General features: G+C 53.9%; 1 protein-coding gene and 1 long non-coding RNA gene across 8 annotated transcripts in view; one reads left to right on the forward strand and one right to left on the reverse strand.

Moving 5' to 3' along the window:
* Positions 1–17,859: 17,859 nt before the first annotated feature.
* Positions 17,860–27,677, forward strand: part of GATA3 (GATA binding protein 3) — a 29,375-nt gene continuing 19,557 nt past the window's right edge. The window contains exon 1 of one of the 5 annotated variants that reach the window (XM_032473589.1): positions 17,860–18,011. The gene's annotated coding sequence lies outside the window, so the exon portion shown is untranslated. Of the gene's footprint in view, positions 18,012–26,059; positions 26,193–26,962; positions 27,327–27,500; positions 27,613–27,677 lie in introns of those variants that run through there. The other 4 variants (XM_032473588.1, XM_032473592.1, XM_032473587.1 and 1 more) reach the window with 4 other exon arrangements.
* Positions 19,526–23,544, reverse strand: LOC116661453. 3 transcript variants are annotated; one of them, XR_004317313.1, is made up of 3 exons: positions 21,928–23,544; positions 21,285–21,473; positions 19,526–20,387 (listed from the first exon to the last, which is right to left on the reverse strand). It is a non-coding gene; the product is annotated as an uncharacterized LOC116661453 (long non-coding RNA). The 3 variants fall into 3 exon arrangements; XR_004317312.1 differs by having other exon boundaries at positions 21,823–23,543; XR_004317311.1 differs by having other exon boundaries at positions 21,285–23,542.

Genomic DNA, 27,677 nt, shown 5'->3' on the forward strand with positions numbered 1-27,677 from the left:
CCCCAGGAGAGAGAGGCCTCCTCCCAGCGCCCATTCTCTCCACGGTGGGCCAGCCCCCTGGATTTTGTAGGTGTCTCTGCAGGGCCCAGGGGTGGGGAACAGAGGGAGGCATGTGCCACCGCCTCGGGCCCAGGTGCCTCCGGCAGGCCCGTAACCCAGTGTTAATGCGCAGCGAGCCAACGTGCAGTGGGTTTGGCGCCAGCGTTTTCTGATTCTCGAGCTGAACAATCTCAGAGAAGTAAATGAAATAGTAACTCGTGGAGGACGCACCCTCGGGAGGTTTTGCCCGCATTCAGCAGGACCGTGACTGCCCGTCCATTCTTGAACAACCTCAGGCCTTAGTGCAGTAAATGGACCAGATAAAGTAAGGAAACCCAGTTTACACTTAAAATGAGAAATTTCTCAGAGCCCTGGGAGTGTAGTCGGGATGCAGGGATGCACTGATCAATGGCGCGCCCCCTAGTGGACGAGCTGCGCTGCACCCGGTCTCTGTGTGTTCAGGAATCCCCTCCACACAACAAAACAGAAACATTGTGTTCTTGAGTCGTTGCAGCCCATCTCTGGGCTGAGATGAGGGAAATGCTCTGTAGCTTCTGCTCTGTCCAGTACAGTAGCCCCGGCTACACGGGCTGTTGAGCACTTGAACTGTGGCTCCTGCAACTCAGAAGCTGAATTTCAACTTTTGTTTAATCTTAACTAATTGGAATGTAAATAAACACAGGTGGCTGGTAGCTAGCACACTGCACATCGCAGGACTGTGGATATTCTCGGCTACGCCGTTGTAATTCTGATCTTCCAAGAAGGACGGAAGGATGACTTGCCGAAGCACTAACAGCGCAGCCACACTTCCTGTCTGTGTGTCCTGACTCTCCCCACGGACTCAGCCCTTTCCTTTTGAAACAAAGAGGTCACATGAGAGCTATATGTGCCTCGTAGCTCTCGCATTCTGTGTTTGAGACTTGAAATGTTACAAATTCGTTCTGTTTCAGAGGTAGCAACAGGTCAGATCTGATGCCCGTTATGGTGTCAAACTGTAGGTTGAAGGGACGTGTGTGCTGTGTGCAAGGAACCCAATCAGAAACAACTTACCCTCAACATTTTGAAAGTGTGGGTTTCATTAAAAACAGCGTAAAGAATAGGCTTACATTTAAAAAAAATAAAACTAGGATACAAAAAGTTGGTACAGGAGCTATCCTTTTCAGATGGTCTCATAAGAGCAAAATTTTTAAAAGAACAGCAGAAGGAAATTTTTCCGGTGGACGCACTGGCTGTCGCAGAGGTGGGGCAGCAGAGGGCTGGTGACGGGGTGGGTACGCTTCCTAGCGTTTCCTGCACCAGAGTGTACCCTGAATTACAGATGGCTGGAGAGAACAGCAAGGAAGCATTTATATTGCTTTATTGTCAACAGACAGAAGGAGGCAAGGGGCCAGACAGAGTCTGATGTTTTCAACTTACTAACAAATTTTTAGGAAGTCCACATTTTACGTATCCAGCGGTCTGTCCCAGGTACAAAATATCAGTTGCCAGTGGTTTGCATAAGATGGTAGTGAAATTTTCCTGTTGCACTGATTCAGCCATGAGTGTGAACACACGATGCACCTGTTCACGTACATACACTGAATCTAGGGCGTCCAAACCGCTTCCGTGGGGTTTCTACCATCCCAGAGGTAATACAGACCCTTTCAACATCTACTTCATTTCTTGGATTGAAGTTAGTTACTTATTCAGATGTTTTTATGGACAAATCATTGTCACCGAGCTTTGTTTGAAACCATGAAAAACAACAGAGAAGGTCTGCTGATCGGTGACCAAAAAACCAAGCCCTACGGGAGGGCTTCAAATTACCAGACTGCCGAAGCCCAGCTAGCCCACGTCTCAGTGTGTAGTCACAGACCGTACAGCAATTTAACACAGCAGAGATCCTGACGAATTCAAACGATGCTGTTTCTGCCGTCAGAAGTTATCCACCTCCTTTCCCAAGCAACTGGCTAAGGCCGCTGCTTGACAGTGGCCCGCTGTGTTTCTGAGATGTCTTTAGACATAGATTCGTCTGAAGGATCTTATATAAAAATACATGGTGTAATTAGGACATACAGCTCACAACACTCCATACGTATACATTCATGTATAATGTTTGCCACTATGCTGTTTACAGACGCAAAAGTCACATCACATGGTATCACTTTTAATATGTATATAGAACACTTGGCAATAACTCTGGTTGATAAGCATTTGTAAGCTTGTATTTTTCACTAATTTGTTAATCATGTTTCATTGGTGCTCAAAGATCAGAAGAAAAACAAAAAGGTTGGGAGAAATAGTAAGAAAGGCACCCAGGTGAGCTGTCTCTGCCCCGTGCCTTCTCAGGTGTGACAACAGCCCATGGCACTAAGGCGGGCAAGCCTCCGCCCAGCCGTTCGATGGTCTTGGCCGGCATTGTCTAATTTTTTTTTTTTTCCACAAGAAACGCTGGTCTTTCAAATTAAGTGGAGTCATGTCAGAAGCTGGACAAACGGTTTGTGCAAAGCTCAAGTGGAGACAGTGGCCTTTATGTAAAGAAGTGGCAGGGGCTTAAAAAGTGTGCGAGGATTTCAGTAAGTTGATGGTTTAGACTCAGCTGAGGGCATGAGCGCTTGGAGCCAAAAAAGGAAAAAAAGAAAGAAACATGAATCACGTTGTACCTAAGCCAACGCACTAATCACAAATACAAAATACGGTGCTAAGATATTAAGGCGCTCTAGACATGCCACCAAAAACTGGAGATGAAAGTAGACATTCCAGACTCCCTGCCCCGCTCTCACACCTAATCTGATGGAGCCACCCAATGGCTTTACACCAGGGTAAAGGGAGCTGGCTGTCTCTGAGGCTAGCGCAGGCTTTTAAACAGACTTCTATTAGAAATCCGGGCAGAGTATCTCCTGGGATCGCGGTGGCGTTCAGTTGCCGCCTGGCCCCTGTGGCTGCAGCCACCCCGCAGCAAACCCCACGGTAATGGAAACCACGTGACCGCCCAGGTCCACCCTGTCTCTGTTTTCAAGGTCTTTCCTGAAAGTTGGCCACTTAGATAACCTGGTTTCCATGCTATTTATTGCTCAGGAAGGAGGAAGGGGTGAGCCCAACCGCTTGGGGATGTGAACTTGTGGTTCCAGGGAGTCTAGGGGATCAAATCTGATGCTTTCAGAACTGAGCTGCCCCATAGAGTGAATCCAACTGGAGCTTTCTCTTAGAGCCAGAAAGGGAACTGAATTACAATAGCTCTTTCTTATTTGTGACACATGGAGGTGGGGAGCTTTCCCTAGTACATTAAGACATAGTTAACCTGTGGCTTTTGCAAATACTAATTTTTCTACATTAGGAACAAATTCCTCTTGTAGGGAGGGGATGGCTCAGTGGTAGAGCACATGCTTAGCATGCACAAGGTCCTGGGTTCAATCCCCAGGACCTCTGTTAAATAAATAAACTTAATTAACCCCCCAAAAAAGAACAAATTCCTTTTAATATTCTTTTTTTTAACTGAAACATCATTTCACCCGAGATGTCCATTTCCTGGTGGCAAATCTGGTTAACTCAGTGTCACTTCTTCCATCAAAATCGATTAGTCGGCAGGTTAGGGAAGATAATGGCAGGTCAGACTCCTTCCCTCCTCCCTAGTGTTTTAGCAAAGATAAAATTCAAATGATATTTTTTAGTAAAAAATGACTGCCTTCTTTTAAAAGATCGCATTAAAGATAACAGTGAAATGATAATTTTGTTTCCAACAGCTCCCAAGTTCGGTCTCTTTGGAACCGGATTTATGAGAGCTGCCTTCGACGTGCTTTGAGGCTCTCCTTTGTGGGTGAGTTCTGGACACAGCATGACTTGGGGGCCCATGTGGGCAAAGGGATGGTGTTCAGCAAGCAAAACATCATTTAAGACAGCGAAAAACTTACCTCCTCAGCTTTGAAAGATAAATCTTTACTCAGCCATCAATTGAGGGTAACACTTTGCAACTTCCCACATGGTGAAAGCTTGGTACCCAAACTCCGGCCACCATATTCCTCACAAGTACTGAAAAGCACATTTTTACCTCTTTGTAGCTGCTAGGAAAAAAAAAAAAAAAGTTTGTGTCGCATTCCCTTGAAGGCTACTCTGTGAAATCCAGTTCCTCAGACTTGCTCAGTTTTTGTGTGATTGGAACACAGCACACCTGGAAAAAGTTCCAAAGGTCCACTTGGTTCAGATGTTCAGTCAATGGTTTAAAATTATTTAACTATGACATAACGTGTACTCACACAGGGAAAATACTCCTTATTCAAAAGAGCTAAAAACGGAGGCCCCATTTCTGGTGCTTTAAATAAAGTTCCCTGCTGCAGGATTATTTATCATGGTTAGTGGTTGCCATCAGTCATGAAAAGTTAACGAAGACCTATTGGGTTTATCTATAGGCAGCTAAACAAACATATCTTGCTCTCCTGTTATCTTCTTGTTAACAAAGCCCTATCAGGATGTTCTAAGCATCAGCATTTACTGCCCAGGGGCCCTTTATCTAGGATGATATATGGGGAGCCCATCAATTAGTGGGAGGGCTTGTAGATTCCTGCCATATCGGCCTGAGTGCGCGGCTCTCCCGTCTCCCGTCTCTCTCGCCATTGCAGACGCGGCGCGGCGTGGTTCTCTGGGTGGCGTCACTGCTCACCATCCCGGCTTTGGGTGATGTCTGTCGCGGCCGTTAAAACTGTCAGAGTGCCTTTGGTCCAGGCAGAGCCACGCCGATGACCAGGGCTGCCATTCTCAACACACTCACCCAAGCCCGTGGGACGAAGGTCCTACGTGGCAACATTGAAAAAAAAGAGAGAAACAGGAGCCTTGGTGGAAGTGTTACTTTTGCCTAAGGATTCTGGGGGGGGGGGGAGGGAATTTATTACTCACGCACTTCACACAATTTGGAATATTGAGGCAAACACGTTAGTCCTGGCTGTGTGGCTGGGGGTACAGGGGGAATTTGTCACCCAGGTGGCATCCAGAATCACTTGACTCATTCTGATCCGGCTGCTCCTCCGTCTAAAGACCATCACCCCGGGTGCCCACAGGATAAGGCTTGACTCCAAGGCGCCTCCCTGCCGTGGGTCCTTACCTCCCCCACTCCCTCCCCACTCAGGGCTCTGCGTTTCTCCTGGTTTCCCCACCCCCTCCCCCAGGCCCTCTCCCCGCCCCTGTGCCACTAAACTTGCGGTTCACTTCTGGAACACCTCTTGCCCCTGCTCTGCCCTGTGACCTCCTAGCATCCCGGGGCCTGACCAAGTGTCACAATTTGTAAACGTTCGGAGACACCCCACCATTCTGTCCTCGGGGCTCACACGGCAGGCTCTTAACAGAGTATTTACTGCATCTCTGATGACCTGTTGGCTGGTCCTCCCCTGTCTACCTGCAGACAGAGAAGGTTTCCTCCTTTGTGGTCACAGAGTTTAGCAGGGTGCCCAGCAGGGGACACAGTGTCAAAGGAAGGAAGGAGAAATGAATAAATATAAATGCTGGTGACCCTGTGGCTAGACGTCAGTGTAGGCTGAGATTTCATGGAAGGAAAGGTGTCCCAGGAGCAGTGATGGGAGCCAGGGTCACAGTCAGACAGGCCACGTCATCTGTGAAAAAGGGACCAACCTTGGGTGGGGGGTACGGCTCAGTGGTAAAGCACGTGTTTAGCATGCATGAGGTCCTGTGTTCAATCCCAGTACCTTCATTAAAATTTAAAAAAATTTTTTAAAGGGGATCAACCTATCCTACAGGGTGTTCTGAGTTTGAATGAGCGCGCCCTTGTGAGCTATGGATTTGATGATGGATGCAGTCACCATTATAATAGAATCATATTGTTCTCGCCTTCAGTGCGCGTGCTGAAGCCACCTGTTCCCGGGTGGGCCCTTTTCCTTAGAACAGCGTTTCATCAGTTTGGTTTCCTCCAAGATAACTCAGTGGGGTGATGAGGTATGCGACAGGAAACACACTGATGGCAGGTTGTCAGACCTAAAGCTGACCCTTAGTGAAGCCTCCCAGGGCCCCCTGGGTGTGCCAGTACTGTTGTCACCTCCGTGTCCCTCTAAGCTGGCCTCCAGCCTGACAACACATGGGAGCAGGCCCCCTAGGCCCCTAGATCTGTGGCCTTTCTCTTGTCATTCCTTAGATGCCTGGAAACAACTCTCACCCAGATACAGGCTGCGGCCACCCTCCCTCCAACACCCAGGCACAGTTCAGAAGGTTAGCACATGAACTTGCTGGGACCCTCTCTGGAGCAGCCCAGACAGGAACTTTCTGCTTCCTCCTGGCCCCACTTCCAGCCACCAAACTGTACTCCCAGTGGTTAGAGTCTCCTTTTAAAATACAGGGTCAGCGCCTATACACAGCCCACTGCCCGTGGTCCCTGCTGGGCCACTGCAGTGTCCCCAGTTGGCTGCCCAGCTCAGCTCAGCTCCCCAGCCCTGCCCTCACCAGGGCTCTATATGCCAGGACCCCCACGCCCTGCTGGGAAGGCCTTGCAAGAAGGCAGCTGGCCTGAGGTCCGCTTCTCTAGATGGTTTTCCTGGGGGAGGCTTGTGGATGTGGGTAAAGGAGGTGCCAGGAAAAGCCCGCTGACTTCCGGGGGAAGGGTCCCTCCCTCCCCAGGCCTCCCCTGCTCTAGGAGGCCTTCTGCCCTTCGGGTAGGGGCACCCTTGGGGGGCCATGGGGACCCACCACAGGCTCTTCTGGCGTCCCCCTCCCACTCCCCCAGCCAGGTGTGCTCCTGACAGGGGCAGGCGATGTCACCTCCCAGGTTCAGCAAAGCATCCGTTGCTCTGGGGACAGGAGGGAGTCGGGGTCATCCGTGCAAATGGCATCCCCTCCGGCCATTAGGTTCGCCTGTGAGGTAGCAATAGGCCTTTGGGCAATTCCGGGCTTGGGGAGGGAAGGTGACCCTCACAGCCCCTTGGAGCTCCTGCCACCTGCTGATCCAGGAGCCTGCCCTGGCCCCCACCCAGCTCCCCCACCGCCTTTGCCCCGCTGCCTGTCCCTGCCAGGCTCCATGTCCCTGCCCTGTCTTCCCAGCACCTGCCACCTGATCCTGGCAGGGGCTGTGGGTGGGGGCCACAGTGGGGGATCCCTGGCTGTGGTGAAGCAGGCGTTTCTGGGGGTTAGCGGGGAGGACCGTGAAGGAACTGGGCGCTCGGGGTGCAGGGGCGGGGAAGGCAGTCACCGGGCCCAGGGCTGGTGGAGGCCGGGCCTTGCAGGTCAAGTTCACCGAGGCCACGAGCGCCGGAGCCGGAGACTCACACCCTGGGGCCCCAGTGGGTCCATTCCCATAAAAAACAAAGACTGGGAGGGGCGAGAGGGAAGAAGAAGAAAGGGAGGAAGGAAGGGAGGGAAGGAGGGAGGAACTGGGACAAGATGGTGGAAAAAGTGGCCCTGCCGTCCTTGACCCTCCCAGCTGCCCTTTGGCTTTGGCGGCCCTGCAGGCTTGGAATAGAGATGTTCTGGACGGTCCCTTTAATGGAGACGAGTCTCGGGGTGATGTCCTTGATTGGCTGCCTCAGACAGTCCAGCTCTTCCACTCCTTGCCCGAGAGCCCCAGGCCGCTGCAGCCACAAGTCGGGGGACCATACCCATCCGTTTTCCAGCGCCCCCGACATGCCGGAGGCGGGGCAGAGCCTGCACCCCACGGGGGCCCTTTTCCTGGCCAAACTGGGAACAGAAACCTAACACCCATGCGCTGCTGGCAGATGGCTTCTCTGGAGCCAGTGCAGCCGGTGCAAATCCCCCGGAGGGAAGAGAAAAGGGACGTTGCCCAGGGAGGACTGGGAGAAAGGGGACAGCGGGTGACTGTCATATAGGAAGGTACGCAGAGAAGCGGCCTCCGTTAACCGAGTCCCCCATCTGCACTTAGATGCTGCCCCCGCCTCTTCTTACCAGCGAGGTCCCAGAATTGGCGTCAGGAAAACCTCAAAGGGCAAATGGGGAAGTGGGGGGGCCTCTGGCCCCCGCGGGGCGGTGGCGGGTGATGAGCGTCCGCTGGGGGTGGGGGGTCCGCACTCGAGAGCAGTTACTGGCAACACGGAGCAGGACAAGGATCTCCCCACCCCGTACAAGTGCAAACTAGTTTCTGTGTTGGGGGAAAAAAGAGAATAAAAGTTTAATAAACGTGTGCTGTGTTGTGAATGACTTTGTGACGACCTCTGTTGCAAATGGCCTATGCATGCGGAATAATGGTCTCCTTGCAGAGAGGGAAATAGCTTAGCGCTATCATCGTTGCCTCGGTAACCATCAGAGTCCCCATCTAGCAAGAGAGAAATGAGTTATGAAAAGGCTTGAGTGAAGAAGGGATTAACACATGATCCCAGGGACAGTATGTCAATCAAAATCAACTGAGAAATTACACTGCTCTATTTGAGAATTTCTCCGGAACCCGAACGGTAGTGGAGTCGGGTGCGTATTTCTCCCTCTCCTCTCTCTCTTTTTAATTTGAGAAAGAAGAGGGAAAGTAGCATCGTGATCAGTCTTCATGACTATCGCTGAGAATTACACTGAGGGGAGGGAAAGACGCACCATAAGGAGGGTTATTTAAGAAGACAGCCCCACCCCACCCCAGAGCACCCCACAGGCCGTGGCACCTCGCTCTAGTGTCCCGCTCGCCCCCACCCCGAGCCCCTCCTGCCACCAGCACAGACCCCGAGTCCGCAGGCTTGAACGCCCAGGCCTGGGAGACCCAGGAAGCCCCGGACCTGGTGCTTGGCCTTGGACCGACCCCGAGCTGCGCCCGAAGGGTGGGGGTGGGGGGCTGGCGGGGAAGGACAGAGCGCACAGGGGTCCCTGCGCTGGAGCCTGAGCAGCAAGCAGCCTTGGAAGCAACCTCTTGCGGGCTGCCTACTGCCTGGACTCAGTGTTCGGGGAAATAAATAGTCGAGTCTGCAGCATCCCCACCCCACCCCACCCCGCCCCGCCCCGCCCCGCCCCCGTCCCCCATCCCCAGAAAATCACAGCTGAGACGCCCACGCACGTAGGTCGGCGCACGTGCAAACGTACCAACCTCCCCCTCACCGTGCGCACAGAAACCTGGGTCTCAAAAATAAATAAAGAAGAGGAAAAAAAGAAAAAGGCACCGTGAAGTCCTAAGGAGCGGGCTCCGGCTAATCAATTTCTAGCCCGGCGCGCGGTGCAGCTGAACTACGGCTCTGCGCCCGAAGGCTGCGTCCGCTCCGGCTCTGGAGCTGAGAATTTTGAAAGAAAGCGCAGACGGCATTTCCCCTCCCCTCCCCAAAAGAGGATGCTCTCTTTTGGAAACGCTTAAGAAGCGCTCAAGACTGCGGGAGAGAGCGCCTAAGGAATCTGGGTGGGCTGGTGGGGCAGGGCAAAAGGGCTTCCTTAGACGGCGACCTCCAGAACAATCGCTGTCGCTCCAGGCTGCCAAGCCGCGGACGGCGGGTCCCTGCAGGCTGGCGTTTCCGCTCTCGCGGCTGGAAGTCCGTTCGGCCCGTGCCCCTGCGGCTGCGGACCTGGGCACCTCGGGCAGGCCCCCGCCCATCACTAACCGCCCTGGGCCCGCAGCGTGCATTTTCCCAGCAGGAAGGCGGGACCTCGGCCATCCTTTTGTCCATAACCCCTTCAATTAGCAGCTGGGGAAACTGAGGCCTTGAGACAGTGCAGTTACTAGGGGTACACAGAGAAGGACCAGACAGAAGCCCAATGTCTTAACGTCGCTTTAGGAAATTGGCCTCATTAGTAAAAATAAAAGTTTTATGGAACTTTTCTCCAACGGAGAGCCTTGTTTTACCTTGCAGGGGCGAGGAGGTGCATGGAGGCGCTCTCAGCCCACCTGTGTCTGGGTGTCCTCCCCCTCCCCGTCCCAGTCATTCATTCATTCACTCATTCATTGGCCCCCCTCTGCCCGCCTTCCTCCCCCGCAAGTCCCACACAAGTTTCAAGTCCCGAGCGCCCCACGCGGTTAACTAAATCGCCTTGACCCCGGCGCTATTTGATATTTGCCTCCTTGACACTCATTTAGGGGCTCGGAGCGGCGACGCAGACATTGGACACGTCCAGCCTGAAACCGAAGCCTCACGGAAGGGGGGACGGCGAGAACCTGATAGCTGGAAACTCGCTTTCTCCAAAGGCTTTCGGGAGATTTTAGCCCGGCTCCGGGTCCTCGGAGCGCCAGGGCGCCGCCAGTGCGGGTGTAAACGTTAAATGTTAGCTATTTGTTCCGATGATTGGCATGGAAATTGACTCTTTCTCGTCTTCTTTTTTCCCCCTCCTTCTCGCTCTTTCCCCCCTCTCTCTCTCCCCTCCGGATTCCCACAAATACTAATTGAACCTGTGGCTCCTCTAATCTGCCTTCCCTCCCAACCCTGTCGCCACCCAAGTCAGAAAACTCCCCAGGGAAAACCAGCGTATTAAGAACACCCCAGGCCGAGGCCAGGCGGACACTCTTCTGTTTTTGCTTCACTTTTGGAGGCGACACTATTCAGTGCAACGGACTCCATGTCTCCTTTTCCTTAGTCTCTTGTGTCTTTTTTTTTCTTAAAAATTTTTTTTTCGCCTTTCAATTCTTTTAAGCAGCGCTGGAGAGAATGAAAAGTGTTGATAGTGTATGAGAAATTCAGGAGTGCTGTGCCCTCTATTAACAGAGACGACAGATGAGCAGATAAGGAAGTCGCTTGGTTTCCAAAGTTCCAGTTTCTGCTGGAGGGGAGCGACCCGGCGGAGCGTCTCACTTGGACCCGGCAATGGCTGTTTCCCCAGAACCACCCTCCCCCACCCCTTCCAGGTTCCAGACCTCAGCCCAATCCCCCCCAACCCCACTACTGAATTCTCTAAATAAACCCATTTATTCCAGACTCCCCCACCCTGAGAGGCAATCCCACCCCCCACCCCACCATAATTCTCTATTTATCTTATTTGTTCTTTCTCTACCTATACCTTCTTCCAACGTAACCTTTTCAAACTCTGCTTATTGAGGCTTCATTCTCCTCACTCACCCTTTTCCCCAAACCCCCCCTCTCCTCTTCTCCCTCCTCCTTAAAAGATGTTGGAGCCGAGAAGATAAGATATGCAATCCTCTATCGGGAATCCTGTAATATTAAAGATCAAACGTGGCATCAATAGAAGACCAAATGCAGGGAGAAACAAAAGGGGGAGGCTAGGAGATGCTCATCAGCTAATTACAGCTGCAAATATTATGCAAATTTATCTTGGCACAGAAATGGAGAAAGCGAGTTTAAGTGTGGAGATAATGCCGGAAAATTGAATGTTCATCTGGGCATGGGAATCGGCCCAGCAGGCTCCACTGGTCTGCTTCATCTCAGGAAGCCCCATTTTTTATGCTCCTATCAGATCATCTGCTCTTCACTGGTGGGGGCTGAGAAATTAATATTACTTATAATTGATACTTGAAATTCTTGGAGTCATGTGTCCTAAAGAAAGGGAAAAGAGAGGAAAGGAGGAAAGGGGAGAGGGGGAAAGGGTGAAGAGGAGGCAGGGAGGGAGAGAAAAAGAGGAGAGGCAAGTCCTTTAATACTGGGTATAGAATCGGAACTTGACGTCTGAAGTCCATGGAACTAAGGCCAAAGTGAACTGAATGAGAAAGGGAAAATAGCCCTGAACATCAGGTATCTCTCTTGACCACCCCTCTAGAACCCGAAACATCTTTATAATCAAGATCCAACCTTTTAAACTCTATAATGATTTGGCTCCCTACTTTGCTTGAGAGTATGGGGACAGGGGCAGGAATGGAGACTTGAACTTCTGACAGCTGGGTACCTCGCGTGATCTCAGGAGAGGCTGACAGATGGGTAGATGTGACTCTGCAGATCCAAGCAGAGGGAGAAAGTAGGTCTGGCTCTATAGATAGACCCTCACTTCTGCTTCTGCCCCAACCGTACCCCCATCTCCTCCATCTTTACCGGCCAGTGTTCAACATTCTTCAGCCTACTCAAGAACTGCCCAGAAAATTACATTCCTGGGAAACAAGCTCCATTTCCTCACGCTTCATAAGTAAATGTTCTTAAGTGTAGGGGAGGAAGGGAGCCCATAGGAACTACAGTGAACAGAATTCTTAAAAAAAAAAAAATCAAGTTCTCCTCCCCCCTCCCCGTACAAAGTCTTCCACAACCTGGAGCAAACGTGGAGACTTTCACAGGAGTGTTATTCAGGTGCAAGCCGTCCAATTACCAAGAAATTATGATCTGACGTCAGGAGGAAGAATTGGAGAGCGAATATGTATGAATCTCCTTTCACTGGTTTGCATATTTGCAACGATTGTTTAATCCAAGCAACCAGAAAGTAATCAACAGGCACAAAAAAGCTTAAAGAGCAAATTACCAATGACTCCTGCCCCTTCTACTTCCTGAAGCCAGGAGATGGCTGGTGCCTTCAGGGGCAGGGAGGGGACTCCAGCTGTAGACTTGGATTCTGAAATCTGTCCTGAAAGAGGCAGAGAGGAAAGCCTGTTGCGTTTAGATGGCTTTTGTTCCTTCCGCTGCGTTAGGGCAAAAGACAAAAGAAACGAAAATGCCAATTATTGTAACTAATTATCCATTAAATGAGATGTGTGTCTTCTCACTAACTCTAAGATGGAGGGGAGATGATGAGGATCTGTGGAGGGGTCTTCCACCCACCACTCTGCTCTGGGGGAAGGAAACCGATACAATTCTGCATGGGTTAATAGACAGAGCCAGAAGCTGAATATATGTGAAAATATATACAATCTGAAACTGAGAGCACTGACTATCAGAGAGGAAACTGGCATTGATTATTTTTCCTGGTTTACTTGGAATGGGGCTGGAGTGGGTAGCGGTCAGGGTGGAAGCTGTGTAGGGGCAGGAGATGGTGAGGAGAGAGGAAATCTCAGGGAAAAAAAATAGCATTATTGGTATCTTTCTATATAAAGATGCAAATAGCGTTTTATCTTAACTTGGCTCTGTGCTTTCGTCAGTGTTTATGATTAATTATCTCCTTTTTCATAAAAATAAATCATGTTAAAAATCAGGGATCTCTGTGCTGGGGAGAAACTCAGCGCTTGTTTCAGGTCGATCTTGTTAATTTCAGCCCGAAACTGACACGCTAATTAAAGAGCAGCCTGGTAAAGCACGCGCAGGCAAGATTATGCCCAGCTCTTTTTTTTTTTTTTATCAGATCTACCTTATATTTTCCCAATTAAAAACTGCAAAAAGCAGTTTCATTGCCCCGGGATAAAAAATAAGGGCCCCCTTTCACAACGTTGGCCATCGCTTTCTACCATCAGATTCATTGTGATGTATTAGTTGCAATAAATTATCCCATGTAACAAAACATTGGGAGCTGAAAGGCAGATAATCTGGAAAGCAGAGATAAGGATTCATTATTCCAAATCATTATGAATCCAACGTTGCCTCTGACTTCTTTCTTAATCAGCTCCTCTGATCCTGGATATGTGAGCAGTACAGATAAGGAAAGAGTCGTTTATAATTCTCCACCTCGTCTAATATTTTAAAATAAAGTCAGAGGCAAGAAAACGCCATAAAACACTGGTGAGCAGGCAAGCGCCGAATGAAAAATCACTTCCATGTTATTATATCCACAGTAAGATTTAATTAAAATTCTCCACATCCACGTGCTTTATTTTCAGATAGGATTTTTTCCCATCACGTAATAATTGATAGGAATTTGCAAACGGGGCTGTTTATTTAGGGCGCCTGGGTGGACTAGGTCTAATTTTTTTTTTTAAATTTCCAGTCATTGCTTTGTGAAACTTTCATTTGAGACATCCATGGTTCCACACCACTCAGGTTCCCCCTACCCTCCCACCCCCAACCAGGCTGCAGTTTTGGTCAGGGAAAGAGGCAAAGTACCAGACCAGAAAGTTGAGTTGAATATAAATATTCTATTAAAAGAAAAGAGACAGCAACTCTCTCTCCCTACCCTAGATGTTCATCCCTCCCCAGCACCCCACCCACCCTATACATGTATAATAAAATAAATCTCCGTGCGTAGGGTTGAAAGATGGAACTTTGAAACCAAGGCTAATACTGAGTGTGTGTTTTCATCTGGCAGAGAGCGAACTTGAAAGAACAAGCCAACCTGAGGGCATATATAGGAAGGTCGGAAAATTGACAAGGGAGATGATTCTGGAGACCGATAGGCAGGGGGAAAAGTATTACCTGTGTTTTAGGGAAAAGAAATGGGATGTTGGAAACCCAGAAGAATAAGTATATGGTCCCCCCAGCCCTGCACAGAACAACTCTAAGTGGCTGCACATTCTTAGAAAGATTGGAGATCCTGCCAGCGATTATTTCTTCCTACAGGGTCTCCTTTTTCTTTATCCAACAGGCGAACTCCCTATCTGCACCGCCATCGCACAGACCTGGGACACACCATTTCTATTAGCCATTAGTCATTTACTGATCCATCTTCTACCTCCACCTGCCCGGAGACTTCCCTTTACATTCAAAATGCAATCAAGTGCTTTCGCTTGTGGGATGGGGGCCCTTCGCACTGTGGGATTTAAAGCAGTGGATGCTGGTGCTAATTAGGAGGGTCCAGTTGCCTCCAGGAAGAATCCCAAACCCAGCTGGGTCCCCAGGCCCCGGAGCCTCAGAACATTTCTCTACCTCGTTCAGCCTCTGAATCCAGCCGAGGAAGGACGATTGCCTGCCCAGGGTCTAGGGGTTTAAAGGCCGGTGGAAGGTGCTCCTGGGGGTGAGAGTGCTGGGGAAAGGAGTCTGGGGTGCCGGCATGGGTGAGCAGCACTGAATTTTGCCCTCTGTGTCTGGCGGGAAGCTGGGCCCCTGCCTTCTGGCACTGGTGCTCCAGGCGCTCGCCAAGCAAGGGTTCCTCCATGGAAAGGCTCACTCCAGAGCCCTGAAACCTCGAGGGTGAAGCCACCCTCTCCCCTCAGGCTTGTCAGGATGGGGCAGGCTCTGCGCAGCCCTGAATCGTTGCCCTCCCCCGGCGTTTAACCCAGACGGTTGCCCCTGCATAAGGGAAGGTCTTTTTTGGTCTCTCTCTCACACACAAGTACACACACGCGCAGAGACCTGAACCACGAATCAGCGAGCCAGGGTGGTAGCTTTTAAAATTCAGAAAGCAACTTGTAACTTCATCAAAGCAACATCTTTACCGTGTGCAGGGGCCAGGTGTCCGAAAATCGCGAATAAATCTTCTGCCCATGTGACTAAGCGACCAGCGTATTCCCCTCACTTTGTTTACTTCTCAGGATAAATTCTTACCTTTCTTCACCTCATCCCCCCACCCCCATCAACCATCAAATCTCCCCCAGCCCTCCTGGAATAATTCACTCCTAGATCCCCAATTACCAGCACTTTCCACAGCTAAGTCCATCAAGATAACAAGAAATGCCCAGCTGGCACTTCTTCTCCGAATCTTGCTCTTGTATGGCCATTAAATTCAAAATGAGTTATACTTTAATTAAGTCCTTTGGATTTTTTTTTTAAAGCCCACGTGTTTTGGCCGCTGAGTTTTCTTAAACTAAGACTTCCTATGCTAAAGGTAGAACCGGGAAGGTGGGGCAGTGGCGTGCACCGGATCAGATTTCTCAGTCCCTTAACCGAAGAGTCACTTTAGACCTGGAAACAGGCAAGTGCCCGCGTCAGCAGAAAAGGAACGGGCAGAGGGGCCGCCAGACCAGCAGGAACCGGGTGGAGGGTGGCGGGCGAGCACCAGGGACAGGGTGGCGAGGGTGTGGGTGGGAGGGGTGGCAGAGAGGGACTACAAAAGTGCAGAGCGGAAGCCGGCCTGGGGTCGGGGGTGCAGGGCGAGATCCTGATTCGAGGGGTAAAGGGCTTTCGAGGGGTAAAGGTTGGAGACGCCTCTGTGTTGCGGGAGGGTGGGGAGGGGAGCGGGTAGGGGAGTGGGAACCCGAAAGGGCCCAGAAGTGGGAGGAGAGCTTGGAGACAGAGGCAAACAGTCCTACGGGCCAGGTGGATGGCGGGGTGTGGGTACAGCTAATATCCAAATTTAGGAGACCACTGTCGCCTTCTAGGCGACGGATGACCCTTCCTGGGCCCGGAGGTCCTATTCTCCACGAGGCAGCGCTCAAGGAGGAACGAGGTGGCCTGGGGACCCTAAAGGCCTCCGGAATCCCTCGGTCCAACCCACAGCCCCCTGACATGCGCCAGGACAACAGGTTGGGGGAAACCTGTCAAAAGCATGACCCTATCCCCTGCGTCCTCGAAACGCCTGCCGGCTCTGCGCCCTGGCGCCAAAGAACTTGGCTCTGCCACTTGGTGGTGGAAGGCAGGAGGGAGAGGGCAGCAGGGCGGAGGAGGGGCTGAGTTGTGACGCCAGGTGGACTGTGGGGCCTTCTCAGTGGCAGGGAGACCCCCTTTTCTTCTCCTGGCCAGTTGGCAAAAGACAAGCTCCTCTCCGCACATTCTCGGCTGGAACATCTTAAACCTAGATCTCAGAGGGGCTGGAGAGGGACCCAAACCCGTCGGTGTAGTGTCTGAGTCTAGGGGCTTTAAGTGGCTGCAGGCCGAGTTCCAAGAAGGGAGCAACAGCCCACCCCCGAATGGGACACTGGCTGCCTGGGCGTCGCTGGGTACCTGCTCTCCAGACCCCAGGCTCCGCACTCCATTACCCTCCCCAGCTGCCCTCCTCACCTCACTGCCCCTCCTCTGTTCCACTCATTCTGACCCTGCTGACCAATGGCCTGGTCCCCCCCCCCATAGAAGAGCCACCACTGAACACTTGGCACTGTCAAATGGGACCACCCCTTCCGATCCAACTGCTTCCAAGCCCAAGACACTTCTTGACTTCCTGGCCCAGCAATGGACACATTTTGTTTTATTTCTCCCCAAAGATTTATTTTGAAAGTCAGTCTCCATATTCTTACTGTATAAATATTGTGGAGGGAAAGCCCTACCTGTCAAAACAAATGGACGCTGACCTTTCTACCCCAATGTTGATGGAGTTTCATTTTACTCTTGCAGAAATTTATTCATGACAGATTCCCTCCGTGGGTTATTTTGATCTCCCACCAGTAGAAGTAGGGACGGTACCGGAGAGGGGGGCTTCAAAGGAAGGACTGGAGTTAGCTGGGCCTGGCGGGTAGAACAACAGGATCATTTTCCTCCTGACATTTTATCTTCAGAGTGACCTCTGATTCTTGCTCCCTTATCTCACTCCCCTAGAAGGTTAATTTCCCCTAGAAGTCTTCTTGAAAGGAATTTGGACCCCTAGAAAGCCCCTCTCCAAACCTTTACTTAGTGTGTGCACATATGTCCTTACCTCCAAATGTGTTTACTGCAGTCAGGAGGAGGACCAAAGAGTAGTAAGCAAGCCCAGAGCCCAGCCACTGGTCATCCTGCTTCTCCTAACTTTCGGGGGCCAGCTGTGGCTGAAGGTGCCTGAGGGTAGAGTGCAGTCATTTTTGAAGTATCTGCATATACAGAAACGAGAACAGTCAGAAAGGAGAAAGGGAGCCCTGGGGCCACGAATTGTACTCTGGATGCTCCCACCAGGTCCCTACTTCCTTCAAAAATGGAAGGAAAACTCTGGAAAAGCTTTTCTATCTACAGTAGCTAATGACCCAGTCAACATGACCCGTGACATTTACAATGTTAATTCCAGCCCTGCCTGAGACAGTGGGCTTTGTGGGCGCCAGGGGCTGGTCTCATTTCAGGCAGTCTTCCCCCATTCCCCCAAATCTGCCAGTGTCACACACTCCTGACGTGTGGTTTGCCTGTTTGCAAAAGGGGGTGAAATTCATTCCTCCCTCAGTCTTCCTCCCCCCCTCCCTTTCCCTCTTCGCAACCCGGAAGAGCTCTGCTTTCTACAGTGAGCAGAAGGCGGGGGGGGGGGGGGGGGGGGGGGGGGGGGGGGTTCCTAGGAAGGATGCACATCACCCAGGTTTTACTTCTCGCTGGAAGCCGGCGTGAGATGCCGTAAGCAGCTGAGGCGGTGAGGACCGCAGCGGCGACCGCAGTGGCTAAGTCTGCCTGTCATTTCTGCCTTCTGATCTCCGGCAAGTCAGGAAAAAATATAAAACAGCTGGCCGGCGGGAGCAGGCTACCCAGGTCAGTGAATATGGCAATCTTCTCTCTCTCACTCTGCACTGGCTTTTCCTGTTCCACGTGGAGAGAATTAAGAAGAGGTCTCCACTCCAAAGGAACAGCTGCCCCTGGAAGAAAGTGAACTAGACCCCAGTCCTTGTTGTTCTTTCTGGTCACTGGAAATCTTCGGCTTTCTGCAATGACCTTGGACGAGCATGGTGTGTGCATGTGTGTATGTCCTTGTTTGGAGGAAAGAGCCAGTAGAACTAGGCATGTGAAGGAAAAACTAAACAGAAACGTAAGAGATGGTGGGAATGCTCGGGAAGGGCCAAAGACACGTTTTCCACTTCAGAGAGGGCAGAGGGTTGGGGAAAAGAACCTATTCTGAAGGAGCAGCTCAGCCTTCCCTCCAAGGTGGCTGCCGGGTCCAGTGTCAATTTCATGTGTATTTCCCACCGCCTCCAAGTGTGTGTTTAGGCTCATTGTCTCTGCATCTAATTAAAGAAACAGCTGTGTGCTGTGTGCTGCAAGTCGGAGCCCAGGTGTGGGGGCTTCTGGCATCCCCTGGGGAGCTGGTGGCTGGCAGGCACTTTGCTTCCAGGAGCACCCTAAGGTGGGTGAGAAAACCACAGCCTCAGAAAGAGGGTGCCCAGGGTCCTGGGGAGTGGGAAGGGCAGAGGGGCCAAGAATCCTACTTTCTCCCTGGGACATTGAACCAACAGATCTCCAAGAAGTCACTCAATCAGAGGCAGTTCCTAACAAAGACAGATAATGTTAAAATGCAAGGGAAGTTGAGTGAATCTGAGCAGTAGAGTGGCTTTTACCCACCTTTCCTTCCTCTCAGATACCCCAGGGTGCTTGAGGAAGAGGACACGGGTGATTCCGTCCAGGGCAGGGGATGGAAAGGAGTCTAACCCACAGGGTCTCCCCTCTGCTTGGTTCCCAGTTTCCCTGTCCTTTTCTCTTCCCCGTCACCCACATTCACCAAGGCACTGGGGTTGTGGGTGGAGATGAAGAACTTTAAAGGGACAAATGACAATAAAGTAGCATTTGCAGCCCTTCCATCCCTTAGTGGTTGGGGCAGGAAAGGTGTGTGGGGGCTGTTGATCTTGTGGCAGGGGGCCGGGGGTCCCAGCCAGGCAGGTAGTCTGGGTGTGAGATGCTTGCAGGGCCCAATGGCCGGGCCGTGGGAAGCGGCTTACCATTAAACCTTTCAAATGTGTGATTCTGAGGAAAGGAGTTGTTTTTTGCCCATTGGAATCTGGGTTGGGGTATGGGGTCCAGGTCATGCACACTAGGACCCAGGTGGGTGCAGGGTCTTAGGGGCTCCCATATTGATTCCGGGAGGCCCAGCTCCCAGCTTCCTAAGGTTCCTGGCTGGAGAAGCCAGCCGGCGTCTGAGGATCAGGGTGAGTGGCCTCCCTACAGAAGCCCCACACCCTACAGGCCCACCCTCCATTCTACACAAGATACCTCCATCAGTCCCAGGGAATCAGGGCTGGAGGTGGTTTTTCCCGCCAAAAGCCAGGAGACTGGGGAAGCTGCATTTTGCTTTATTTGATATTTCCATCCTGCATTTTTGCAAACGATATAGGAGACGGGGGTGAGTTGGGGGTGCAGTGAAAGGAGGAGAGTGGGGGCCCTGGGCCCACATTGGTGGAGCATCTCTGCGGGATGCCGAGGAGCACAGGGCCACCCAGAACGGCCTGGGGAGGGGGGCGGTACGTGGGAGCCGGGTGGATGAAAACCACTCTTCTGGAAGTTAAGGCAATTTGTGCCGAAAACCGCGGGAGGTGTCAGAGAATTAGGGATCCTGACAAGACTGTGGAGACAGAGTCCAAAGGCCCAGTGTTCTCTGGCAGCTGGTTATTCTAACCATTTCTGGACTGTGCTCAGGTGTGGTCTCCGCGTCCAAGCCCTTTCACACATAAAAGTGCATTCCTTTCGTGGTACGTCATTGTGCACGGACCAAATATTTCTGATCGTCTCTTTTTCTTAATGGCGAGAGTAATTGGAGAGCGGTTTACCAACCGCAGCGGGTGGGCCAAGAAAGCCCCAGATCTAGAGTCCGTACCCCACTTTTCACTTCTGGCCGCTGGGCAGCGGGGACTAGAGGTGGTGGTGGTGGGAGTGTGTGTGCGGTGGTTGGACCAGAAAAACACGTTGCCCAAGGCGCGTGAGCGGAGGTCTCCTGGGTGTCCGTCGCTGCGGGTCTGCAGGCACACGTGGGTGGCGGCTGTTCTGTTTTATGTAACAAATTGCTTGGGGTCCGCGAGGTGGCAGGCAGCGGAGGGCTGAGCGCGAGCCAGGGCCTGGCGGGGAGAGACGGCGGGGTGCAATCCCAGATGGCGGGAAGGGTGAAGGATGAGCAGATCCAGATTTTACTGTGCGATCTCCACCCTGTCCAAGGGAAGACACGAACAATTAATTCATACTTTCAGAAGCTCGCTTCTACTTGTCTCCTGATCTGGACGGAATTACCTTCTCCCATTTCCCTCTCCCTGTTGTGAAGTCCCCTGCCCTCGAAGCTCAGTCGGCTTTCCAGCAACAATCACACCCAGGCTAATCTAGAGAAGTAAAAATACAAAAGCCTTAAGAGAAAGCCCGCCCTCCTGCCCCTGAAATGCCGAAATGAAGTGGCGGGAGGAGAGTGCGCCGGTGAGCGCTGGGGCTCGGGGCTGGGGCCAGGCAGGGGCTCTGGAGATGGGTAGCCGCGAGCCTGCGGGCGATAAACCTCGGTCGCCAGGGGGCTGGGAGACACTGGAGCGGGTGCCCCGCATGCAGCCCTCCTCGCCCGAAAAATGCGAGGGCCTCGATTTCACGTGGGTGAATCCCGCACGACTGACCCCTCTCCTGCCTGCGGTGGCCGCTCTCCTCCCTGGGAGTCCCGGAGGCTTCAGCAGTGAGGCCTGAGGACCCCTGGGACCTGAGCCTGGGTCTAGGGGCCGGCGGTCGCTTCCTAAGTCAGTGGTGCCGCTGGGGCTGGACAGGCGGCCTGTGGCCGCGGAGACGCCGCGCCGACCGCTGGAGCACCTCCGTCCCCTCCTCTCTCTTGTGGCTCCCACCTGTCCCCCAAACCCCCAAACCCAGGAAGGAGGGAGAGCTCGGAGGTGCCCCCTTCCTCCTGGGTGACTCGCATTCCATTCGACTCACCCCCAAGGGGAAATCTTTCTCTCCTCCCCAACCCCGGGGCTCCCCCATGGCCAACCCCTCTGACAAGTGCATTGTTAAACTCGAAAACAGAAATCCCCTGTCCTCTCCCTCTCCCCTCCCACTTTCCGCTACACCCCTACCTACCCAATTTTTATCTCGCTACGATCAGGGTTTTTCTCTACGGGAAGAAGAGGGGAGCAGCCGAGGGAGGGCCAGGATCCCTCGAAGCTGGAGGGCCCAGCCTGTCGGTGGGGGCGGGTTGGGAGGGGGTGATTTCGGAGCGCGTCTCCCCTCCGACATCTTTCGCCGCTCCTCCTGGCCCGGGCGGGTTTCCTTCCGAGTTTTAAACGGTGATAGATGAATAAGCAAAAAAAGAAAAAAAAAGTAAATCAAACCACATACCACCCCCAAAGCGCTGCCTCAGTTTATTTTCCAGGGCAGGTTGACCCTAGGCCTGGGTGGGTGGGAACCGGGAAGAGCGGTGCGCGTGCGGGGAGCGCTTTTCGCCTGAGTTCCTTCGGGTTTCCCCCTTGCCGTTCCCACCTCTAGCATCTTTCCTTTGCCAGTGAATTTTGAAGTCCTCTTTATTCTGCGTCCGCCCTCCTCCCCCGACCAGTTCCCTGCTCGCTTATATTTCGTTTGAACAGTCAGCACTGCTCACTGCCTCCTTCTTTCCCATCACCTTTTTTGAGTTCGCTCTCCACCTCCTGCATTTCAGCTCATACGGGAAAGAAGGACTCTTGGGTGGGAACTACGGAGATATAATACAATATAATATGTGTTTAACCTGCGCTGTCCCGGGGTGCCGCGCCCGAGAGGGCTCCCCCGCCGTTTCGCTCGCGCTGCCGGGGCCTGGCGGTGGCGCCTTGGGCCGTGTCCCCGGCGTAACCCTCCCGCCCGGCAGCCGGCGAGCTGTTTATACAGCTTTACCTGTGCTATTCTCGTATCCAGTAAAAATCCTCGCCCGGCCACGGTAACCTAATCCGAGGGCCCAGGCAGAGGAGGGGGTAGGGAGGCTGGCTGAGTGGAGAGGGAGGTGTGGTACGCGCCAGAAGGGGGTTATCTCGTTTGCCCCTCCTCCCCCAATGGGGAAGGAAATTGGAACGCAGTTCGGGCGATCGAGGTGGGGGACCCAGGGCGAAGGAGGAAGGAAGCCGGTTTCCACGTCCCTGTCCTCTCTGCTTTTCTCCCTTTAACAGGGACCTCGCGGTGGCAACAGCTCGGACGCGTGCCGCCCGCAGGCGCGGAGGTTCCGGGGACGCCCCGCAGGGCTAACGAGGCCCAAGACGGGTTTCCCCAGTCCAGGACCAGGACCAGGACCTGGTTGCTCTCACTCGGCTTTCAACTTGCCCCTTGAGAACTCCCAAACCCAAGACAAAACCGGCAAGGGCGCCGGCACTGAACCAGAGCGTCCCTCCTGGGCCAGCCACTTTTTCCAGAGAGCCCTGGTCCTGGCCGCAGCCGGCGCACAGAATCGAATTAAACGCCTCTTGGCGCTTATTGTCTCTCGCTAATTGCTCCAACAATGGCCACTATAAAAATGGAGACACCCAATTAAAGGCCCCGCCGGGCCGCGTTCGGCTCCCGGCGACGAACTGGCCGCCGGCCTGAGGCTTGCAGACCGCCACGGGCGCGAACCGGGCTTGTGCGGGGCGCCGGCGCCGGCCTCGGCACCTCTGGCCTCCACTTCCTCCCCAGACGCACGGCGACCGCGGCCGATTCACACCATTTTTATTGACCGATCGCAGCCAAGGAAGATTGATCGAGCTGGAATGGGAAGGGACTTCTCCTCCCCCAGCCCCAGCTCGCCAGGGCCTCGGGGCCGCGCTCCAGTTTCTGGCCTTTGCTGTGGCTCTGCGCCCTCCCCGCCCCCAGCCCCGCAGGTTCCCGGCTTCATTTCTGTCTTTAACGGCGCGGCCGGGTCCGCCCAGGCCGGCGCCGCGGCTCCGGGGGGAGGGACGCGGCGGCGCGGCCCGGCTCCGCTTCTTTCTCCCGCCTGCAAATATTTGCTGCCTCGCTGGAAATCCGACTATTTCGCGCGCGCTCCGCTTGCAAAGTCCTTAAGTAAACACGCTCAAATGACCGCCCCAGGCGGCCCGAGGCACGCTCACTCCCCCTGCGCGGGATTAGTAACTTTATGACTTCGACCCGAGGCTCGGCTTTTCTGGTTACCCTCGGAGGGCAGCGCGCGGGCGCCCGGGGCCGCTTCTCCCGGCACCTCGGCCCCGCGGAGCTCGCCTGGACGCGCCCGTCCCCAGGCTCGGGTGGGTGACGCTGGCCTCGTGGATCTTCGATCTCTAGGGGCACGCTCCTCCCCTCTGCGCAGCGGGCTCCGGTTCCTTTGCGGGACTGGGTTCCCCACGTTCATCTGAGGAGAGTCTCTGAGCTCCCGGGAGGGCGGGTGGGAGGGACCTTAACAGGGGGGCATGTGTTTGGGGGTGTGTGTGTGGGTCGCAGCTTACCCCAAACCGGGAGAGAAAGTAAGGCTCCATTTCTTACCCTTTCCCCAAGAGGGCACACACAGCCCGCTCAACTTGACGCCTGAAGCAGCCGCCTCGAGGCCTGGCGTTTCAGATAGGCCAACCGGCTCCCGCCGCCCCACACTCGGCCTCAGGACCCGGCTCCGGTGGGGGGTGGAGTGGGGGTGGGGAAGGGCGGTGGCTGCGCTGTCGCCTGCTCGGCTCCGGGATGTTTGCCCCCAGGGTCCCAGGCATCCAGACATTGGCCAGCCCCTTACCCTGGTGAGGGAGGCCTCGCGCCCTGCGGGAGCCCGGGGCCCTGCAGCGGCGGCGGCGGCGGCGGCGGCGGCGGCTGCGGCGGCAGCGGCAGCATCCTCCTAGGTCTCCGTCTCGCTTCCTCCAGCGGAGCTCCGCCGGCCGCTCCTGGGGAGGAGTGGGGACTCACTAGACCTGGACCGGGCCGGGGTCCTAGGCAGGGGGCCTTCAGGTCTGCAGGAGGCCGCAGAGGTGTCTCCGCAGGAGGCCAGAATTAGCTTTGCGGGCTAAGGCAGAGGGGGAATCAGGACCACCTTTGTCCCCCCTTCACCGGGCCTCGAGCCCCCACCCCTCCCCCGCCCGCCCTCGGAGGAGAAAGCCCGGCCTGCATTTGCCGGCAAGGCGGGTCAGGCCGGCGCCTGGCCTGGCCCAGACCCCCGCAGCCCGGCTCTCCGCCTCAGGCCACGCGCCGCAGCCTCTCCCTGGCCTGGCTCCCTTCCCCCTTCCTTCCCCTTGGGTCCTGGGGCCGACCTCGGCCCTCCCTCCCTGGTATCCCCCTCCCCTCTTTTTCCCTCCCCCCTGCTCTGTGCTTCTGGCTCTGGGGCTGGGCCCGTGACGTCAAACCCAGTGTGGCGTCGGCGAGACTGGCCGGCGCGGGCCATCAAAAGAGCAACGTCCTCTTTCCCAATTACCCACTGTCAGTCCGGGAACAGGGGCGGACCGGCTGGGAATTAAATGTTAAATACCCCCTACAGGCTGGCTCCATTACACCGGGCATCCAGCTGCAGCCCCTCACCCCTCTCTGCCAGTCTCAAACCACCCAGACCAAGAGGGGCCTTCCAAATCTTTTATTTTTCCAAGGGTGGGGGATGGCTCTCCTGCACAGTGTGGCCCGCCTTGGTGCTAGTGATTTAATTAAAATGAATAACGCCTCCCCTCCAAGTTCTGTGCGTTATCGGAGAGAAGCCGCTACACCGGAAGGCCTCCTCATAGAAATTTTCTTTGTCTTTTAAAATGGGTCTTAGTCTCTCACACGTTAACATTCTCAACTCCTGGCGTCAGCAGCTTCTCTCTCCGAGGATGGCTCCCTTTTATTTCCTAGGCTTCCAAGTCTCGGCGTAGAAAACCAAAGAGCTACGTTTGGGATTTTCCGCGTAGCTTTGAACGGCTCACGCCTCCTGGTCCTGGACTGACGGGCGAAGAAGCGCTTTTCACTTTTTTTTTTTCCGCCTCTGCTGCCATCCTTAATCTTAATCTCGGGACTTTTAGCAAAAATGTGTATTCGTTCGCCTGTTCTTGTTTATGGAGTCGGTTTCCGGTGAATGTTAGAAACTAAATAATTAAAAAAGGTTTGGAGAGCGCCGTGAGCAGGAGGAGAGGCTGGCAGCTTGACTGGCCCTAGAGAGACATGGTCAGAATGAAGGAAAATCGATGCTCTTTTACTGGGCCGCCCTAATAAACGGGGACTAAGTGGGCTCAGGAGAAACTTGGGGGGGCGGTAATTCAGGGATTTTCTTCCCGTTCCCTACCTAGACACTCAACCCTGATTTCTAACAGTCGTCAGATTTAAGAAGACGGAGAGTCAAGAGAAGCTCCAATTCCAAGTCGGGAGGACCCACGCTTTCCCACTACTTCCCCCAAATACAGTGTATTAGTCTTTCTACAAGGACTGCATATTAAAATAGGCCATCAGCACACACCAAATTAAGCCTGAATATTGAGCTTTTCCTTCACTGCATGAAAGGAATCCTCCAGAACTTACTTCTAGGGAAGGTATCTGTCTTTTTTTTTTTTTTTGTATTTGTAGGGAATTTAATGGGATAGAGAAGCGAAGAGGGATAACGTCTTCAATTCAACTCAAACCCCAAATCGAGCTCTTAGTACCGTCCGCGGGAAAGCCTGCGGGAGAACTCACGGGCTCTCCTCGCACATACTGCCCTAGGGTGAGCCGCGGGTGGAACCTGAGCCTTCTCTTCCCGCCTGACCCTTGCTCACTCGGGCTGCGTTTTGGGGCTGGGCGGCTGCAGGAGCCTGAGCGCCGCTAGGGGATGCAGTGGCTCAAAGCACCGAGAGAGGCCGGGGAGGTTGGAGCCCTTGGGGCCGGCCAATCGCGGCGCGGCCGCAGCTTCGCTCGCTGATTGGCCTTTTCCCGGCCCCACCCCGTGCGCCCCGCCCCCTCGCCTTGGCAACTTGGATCCTCGCTCCCTCCCCCTGGGGCTGCAGGGCTGGACCCAGCGAGTCCTGCGAGCTGCGGGGCCCGGAGGAGGTCGCCGCTGTCCTGCCCGGCGGCCGGGGTGGGGGTCGGAAGAGGGAACTGGGGAAAAACGCCGAGAGCTGAGTAAGTGGGGCCCCGGGAGGGGAGAAGGGAAAAAGTTGGGTAACTGGAGTGAAGACCCGAGTGAAGACCCGAGTGCTTTCTCTCCAAACACTCTTATCGTGCTTGGGGTGTTGAGACTCTCTCGCTCCTCTCCTTTTTATCCATCACTGTTGTCACTCAAGTCAAAAGCACACATCGATTACAAATACTAGGTCTGGAATGGACAGCTGCAACAGCTGAAACATTCATTCGAGAAGCTTGTTAACGCAGGAGGCTGGGCGAATCTTATCCACGACCACCAAAGTAACGCGGACATGTCAATCAAAGGCACTTTTTTTCCCCCCAATTCCTCAATCTCTTAGGCAATTCTCGGGAGAGGCACATCTCCAAGTACTTTGACATTACAGTTTTTCCCCTTCTGATCACTTTTGCTTGCACAGAGATCCCACATCAGTAAACTACCCTGGACTGAACACAAAAAAATGCTCGTTTAAAAAGTCTGAAAAAGAAAGGCCGCCTGTAGAAATAAACTTTATGAATGGGGCAGGCCGGTTTCCCCGGCACGGAATAATCCAGCGAGCCGGAATGAATTGGCAGGAGCGGGAGCCACATTTAAAGGGCCAGAGCGCGAATTCCCTCCAGCCCGCCCCCTCCGCCCCAAACCCTGGCGCGCCTTACCCACCCACCCTGCGGCCCCTCCGCCCGGGCCGCCCTCCGCGGCGCCCCTTTCCGGTCAGTGGAGGGGCGGGAGGAGAGGCGGGGGTGCGGGGTGGGGGGTTGCGGTGAAGTCCTGAGCCGGTTTGGGTTGCAGTTTCCTTGTGCTGGTGATCCTGTCCCCTCCTCGCCAGCGCCAGGCTCCTCCCCCGTCGGCGCGGATGACACTAGAACCTCCTTAAGTTCCGTCGCGCCACAGCTGTCTGCGAACACTGAGCTGCCTGGCGCCGTCTTGATACTTTCAGAAAGAATGCATTCCCTGTAAAAAAAAAAATACTGAGAGAGGGAGACAGAGAGAGAGAGAGAGAGAGAGAGAGAGGAAAAGAGAGAGAGAGAGAGACGGAGTGAGCGCGAGACAGAGCGAGCCACGCAATCTGACCGAGCAGTTTCTGCTCTCCCAGGTCACACGCCTCCTCCTCCTCTTTGCTCCTCGCTACCCAGGTTGGTACTGGCCACTCTTTTTTTTTAAAGTTTGATTTGTTTTCTCTTTTCATTTGGGAAGACTTTAAAACATTGAAAGCTCAACCCTCCTCTTTTGGAGAGTTTCCAGAGGCTGGAAAGTAGGTCCTGGGACCTGTGTCCCCGGAGGGAGGGAGTTGTCGTCCAAGTTGGAACCGCTCAGTCAGTCCCGAGCGCCCGGGAGAGCCAGGCTGCTCGGGATGTACTCGGGAATCCTCCCTCCCCGGCTGCGTCCGGATTTTCCTAGCTCAGGAGGAGATGTGCGCATGTACGCGCGTGTGTGCGTGTCCCGGGGGCGCGGGCGCGGGGCCGGGCGGCTGGAGGGGAGGTGGT

Source organism: Camelus ferus, chromosome 35 (assembly GCF_009834535.1).
Source record: "Camelus ferus isolate YT-003-E chromosome 35, BCGSAC_Cfer_1.0, whole genome shotgun sequence".
Taxonomy (NCBI): Eukaryota; Metazoa; Chordata; class Mammalia; order Artiodactyla; family Camelidae; genus Camelus; species Camelus ferus.